Genomic DNA, 5,717 nt, shown 5'->3' with positions numbered 1-5,717 from the left:
TTTTGCATTCCCACCAGCAATGAATAAGAGTTCCTGCTGTTCCTGTACCTTTGCTGGCATCTGGTGTTGTCCATATTTTTTATTTTTGCCATTTTGGTAGTGGTGTGATGGTATGTCATTTTTATGTTAAGGTAAAGCTTTTTGATATAAGAAATCATCTGCTGGCAGACCCTTGAGCGTATTGCTGAAGTGCCCATGTTCTACCCAGGAATACCTGGCCCTAATTACAGATTCCAGCTACTTCCTATTGCAAACCCTGAGAGGCAGCAAAGATGGTACTGGTATTGGGGTGGGGTTTTTTTTTTAACCCTTGTGGTAGACCTGACTTTAGTGGGTCTTGGAATTTGCTTTGGCCTAATCATGGCTCTGTGGAGCTCTCTCTACTGATCCGTTTCTTTCCCTGCCTACCTCTCAAATAAAAACATAATAAAGCTTATTTAAAAAAAAAAAAAACTTTTTTTTTTTCCCTCTGACAAGTATCTAGTTTGTCTTTTGTGCTCTTTTGGGTTTCAAAAATTGATATATAGGAGTACTTCATACATTATACATTTGTCATATATGTTCTATTTTTGTTGCATTCGGGCTTTTGTCTTTGTTCATTATATCTTCTTGCAGAATAGTGTATATATATATACATGCACACATATATAACCATTTTAATTTTAATTAACAAAGTAGAAACCTAAACTCACAAACCTGCTGGGATCTTTCATCTGATCCAAGCACACGCTAGAGAAGCAGCTCTTTGTTAAAGCACTTAGGTGAGAACTGTCAATATAGCAATTCCGTCAAAAACTAGAGTTAATTGAGACTTTAGCATATGAAATATTAAACAGAGGAAATAATAGGAGTCCCTTTGTCACACGTAATCGGACTCCATTACTATTCTTCAGAGTAGCTCACTCTGAGAACCAGTCAAGATCATTCATACTGTTTAACTCCCAGAAGGAAAAACTGAGGGAACTCATGGGTAGTTTTCACATCTTCGTTGTAAAGTCCAAGATCAAAAGGATTGGTATGTTCTTTTAACTGGACGTAAGATGCACACATGATGGTTGCTTTGGCTGTTACTCTTCCAACTACTTCTATAATTCCAGAAATTTCTTCATTAAGAGGCTCCATTAACTCAACAGTTCCTGTTTTTCCTTCTCCATCTTCTCCAACCTCCCTACGAAGCACACTGGCCCGTCGATGAAGTGAGACAGCATGCTGGTGTTGACGCGCAACTTGGGCATCTCCATGATGTCCACCATGATTAGCGACCAAGTAATGGTATATATATGCTTTTAAAGATTTATTTATTTGGGCCTGGCGTGATAGCACAGTGGTTAAAGTCCTCGCCTTGCACGTGCCAGGATCCCATATGGGCGCCGGTTCTAATCCCGGCAGCTCCACTTCCCATCCAGCTCCCTGCTTGTGGCCTGGAAAAGCAGTTGAGGACAGCCCAAAACCTTGAGACCCTGCACCCGTGTGGGACCTGGAGGAGGTTCCTGGCTCCAGGCTTCGGATTGGCTCAGCACCAGCCATTGCAGCTGCTTGTGGGGTGAACCATCGGACGGAAGATCTTCCTCTGTCTCTCTTCTCTGTACATCTGCCTTTTCAATAAAAACAAATAAATTAAAAAAATACCTGCTACTGCCTTGATAGTTTAAAAACTTTTAAAAATTTATTTTCATTGGAAAGTCAGATGTATAGAGGAGAGAGAGAGATCTTTCATCTGCTGGTTCATTCCCCATGTGGCTGAAACGGCTGGAGCTGAGCCAATCCAAAGCCAGGAATCAGAAACATCTTCTAGGTCTCCCATGCGGGTGCAGGGTCCCAAGGCTTTGGGTTGTCCTCCACTGCTTTCCCAGGCCACAAGCAGGGAGCTGGATGGAAAGTGGAGCTGCCAGGATACAAACTGATACCCATATGGGACCCTGGCGCTTGCAAGGCAGGACTTTAGTCACTCGGCCTTTTGTGCTTGGTCAGAAGCCCATTTTGTCATTAAAATATATCTTACTAATGACATTTTATGTTAAGAATTTGTTTGAAGTATGTCCTTTGTGTGGCTGTGGAATAATTTTGAAATATAATTTAACTTATCCATCTTTTTAAAAAGGGCTTCTGAATGTTGTGTCATAATAGCCCCCCTACAGTGATTGTATAGAACTTTCCTCATGTTTCCTAAGTATTTTAAAAAGTTTTGTTTCTACAAATACCAGATTTAATTGACTGGCTAAAAAGGGAATGGGGAATTTAAAAATAGCTGCTAAGAGCTTCAAAGTGCAAATAAGCCACAGCTGCAGTCTTGGTAGATTGTAGCTAGCAGTGAGATGAACAGACATCCAGGGAATGGGGTGGAGGACAGTGCCAGGCCTGGGAGACATCAAGCCACGGGAGGCCAGCAGCTGTGTCAGCTGCCACTCATTGTCCTGTTCCATGTAGTGCTTCCCTTGTGTCAACACAGACTGTTTGAGGGCCTGGGAAAACTGGGTACCCTAGCCAGGGATTTTGATTCCATTCTAAAGGAATTAATGAATAGAAACCAGATCCATTTTCCTCATCGCTCTTACATGACAGTGGTGCAATTTTATTGTCATGAACCAGAAGTGTCTCAAAAAACAACTTGTTCTGCTGTGGGATTATCACCAGTAAAAAGGATTTAGGATGAGAGATTCCGTATTTTAAATTTGTGTGTGTGTTTTTTAAAAAATGCAATTGTGTTACAGCCATATGATAGATCTCTTTTTCCTTAGAGAAGTGTATGTGTGTGGTATTTTACTGAGTATAAAACACATACGGAAAACCACACCGGTCCTGCAGGTGCCTGCACGTGGCCAACACATGGATCAGTGCCTGGAGACTTTTCTTCAGCTCCCTCCCTGTTACCTCCCATGCTTACAAGGGTAGCCACTCTCCCAACTTCTGCCGCCACAGAGGAGCTTGTTTGGTGTGTACTTTAAGTAATAAGAGTGCCGCAGTCTGTACTATTCCATGTCTGCAGCCTTTGGTGTACTATTTTGCCATGGCATACAGCAATGTTTGGCCATGTGCATCCCTCCATTCGTGGTGTTTCTCTTCCATTCTATTTTTGCTGGAATTTGAATTATTCCCACTTTGATAAATTAACATAGTGAGGATAGGAGTATTCTTGCATGTCTTTTGTGAACATATGTTTGTATTTCTACTGGGTACATACCCAAGAGGGGGAATTGCCCTGTCATTGATATGTTTAGAACTGCAAGAAATTGTCCAGAAGTTTCCAGTGTAGTGGTGCCAAAACATGTGGATTTTCTTCAGATCATACTGAGAGATGCTCTAAAGACTATGTTGCCCCAAACTAAATGTTTGATCAGCATTTTTTTCTCCCCAAACATCCTAAGTCAAAATCACTTTGGCACTGAGCTCTGGTTTAAAACTTTGGGAACTTGCTTATTTTTTCATGTGCTATTACATTGGCTAAGACTATGCAACGAGTCTCCATTTAATATCATAGGTTTCCTCTAGTCATTTCTGGTTAGCTATTCTGAAATCTAAGCTTGGATTTAGCATTGAACATCTTCCCTACTCTATATCCAAACCACAGGGATTTGCCTTTTCTCCATATCTGTTTGCTGAAAGTGCAAGCAGGAACTCTTGCCAATGCCAAATAAGGAATTATTTTAAACCAAAAGAATATTTGAGGGGCTGGTACTGTGGCTCAGCAGGTAAAGCAGTTCCCTATGGCACTGGCATATCATTTGGACACTGGTTCCAGTTCCAGCTGCTCCACTTCCAAACTGGCTCCCTGCCAATGTGTCTGGGAAAGCAGCAGAAGATGGCTGAAGTTCTTGGGCCCCTGCACACGTGTGAGAAACCCAGAAGAAGTTCCTGATTCTTGGCTTCAGACCAGTCTAGCTCCAGCTGTTGCAGCCATTTGGGGAGTGAAGTGGCCGATGGAACATCTTTCTGTCTCTGCCTCTTTCTCTCTATAATTCTGACTTTCAAATAAATCAATAAATAGGTGGTCCCAGCTAGAGACTGTTATGCTCAGTGAAATTAGTCAATCACAAAAGAACAAATACCATATGTCTCTCTTATATAAGGAAACCAACATGGAAAGTGTAACTTCAATAATCCGATCCATACTGTTTTTGTTTGTTTGTTTGTTTGTTTGTTTTAGCTGTATCCCATGTATTTTGATGTTTTATATTTTAGTTCGGTTTATTCCAAATACTTTATTTTCTCTTGTCAAATTCATTACTGGCTCATGAATTATACAGTGGCATCATTTTTCCCAAGAGACTTTTGTGTTTCCTTTTTGTCACTCATGTGCTGGTTACTCAGTGGCACATTTTTTCATGGTGCTGTAATTTGTTGTTGTTATTGTGGCTGTTCTAACTCATACCAGTTGTTGACCTTGTTTCATGGCTTCCCCCTTATGGTAATGTATAGTGATGGAGTACTGGGGTCTATCATATACAGACATGGGGGAATAATGGAACATGCATCCCTGCTTCCAGATGAAAGATGGATTCCCAATGAAACTGTTGGACATGTGTAGACAATGGGATGCTGGACTGTCTGACATTGTCTGTACCAACAATGTCGGGGTACACTTAAATAACAGACTGATAGAATTATGATTCCTTATAAAGGACTACACCATTGTAGTAGAATGGGGAAAATCTCTTGGGGGAGAAATCCCAGCCTATATGAAATTGTACCACATAATTCAAAATTCAAAGTAAAAATATATTTTAAGAAGTAAAAAAAAAATTGATATGCCAAGAAGCAACCACAAAGATAGTGGTGAGATGAAGAGGTGATTAGATATCTGTCCCAATTGCTTGTCATCCTTTGATGGGTGTTTAGAGGTCAACATTGGTCCCAAAGTGCAGGGTACAAAGGGCTTGTTTTTTTGTTTGTTTGTTTTGTTTTGAAAATATTTATTTATTTGAAAGATGGAGCTACACAGAGTGGGAAAACTGGGTCAACTCAAATTCAGGAGCCAGAACCAGGAGTTTCTTTCAGGTCCTCCAAGCGGGTGCAGTGACCCAAGCACTTGGGCTATCTTCCACTACTTTCCCAGGCTCATTAGTAGGGGGGAGCTGGATGGGAAATGAAACACCCAGGACTTGAACCCATGCCCATATGTGATGTTGGCTTTGCAGACAGAAACTTAACCTGTTATGCCACAAAGCCTGATCCCAAAGGGACTTTCAAGGTGGAAGTGGCAGTGGAAAGGTGGTAGTAGGATCCACAGTTCCTGACCTCTGCATACCAACCTTTATCTTGAAGATTAGTTTTAGTGTTTTATTGCTGATCTGGAAGGCAGCCACTGAAATGTACTCTGGATCACTTACTCACTAGTCAGGGCGAGCACTGTTACGATGTAGGGCTCTACACTGAAGTGTGAATGAAATACCTCATCTGTGTGAATATTGCATTTCACTTGTTACCTGGGTTTGTTTTTTTAAGATTTATTTTTTATTTTTATTACAAAGTCAGATATACGGAGAGGAGGAGAGACAGACAGGAAGATCTTCTATCCGATGGTTCACTCCCCAAGTGACCACAATGGCCGGTGCTGCACCGATCCGAAGCCAGGAACCAGGAACCTCCTTAAGGTCTCCCACATGGGTGCAGGGTCCCAAAGCTTTGGGCCGTCCTCAACTGCTTTCCCAGGCCACAAGCAGGGGGTTGGATGGGGAGTGGGGCTGCTGGGATTAGAACTGGCGCCCATATGGGATCCT

The 5,717-nt window shown here is 41.8% G+C and overlaps 1 pseudogene; it reads right to left on the bottom strand.

Annotated features, from left to right (window-relative positions):
- Nucleotides 1–655: 655 nt before the first annotated feature.
- LOC121159889 lies at nucleotides 656–1,253 on the bottom strand (annotated as a pseudogene).
- Nucleotides 1,254–5,717: the final 4,464 nt, after the last annotated feature.

Source organism: Ochotona curzoniae, unplaced genomic scaffold (assembly GCF_017591425.1).
Source record: "Ochotona curzoniae isolate NIBS_2020 unplaced genomic scaffold, NIBS_Ocur_1.0 contig_430, whole genome shotgun sequence".
Taxonomy (NCBI): domain Eukaryota; kingdom Metazoa; phylum Chordata; class Mammalia; order Lagomorpha; family Ochotonidae; genus Ochotona; species Ochotona curzoniae.
This window is presented reverse-complemented; position numbering and strand designations above follow the sequence as displayed.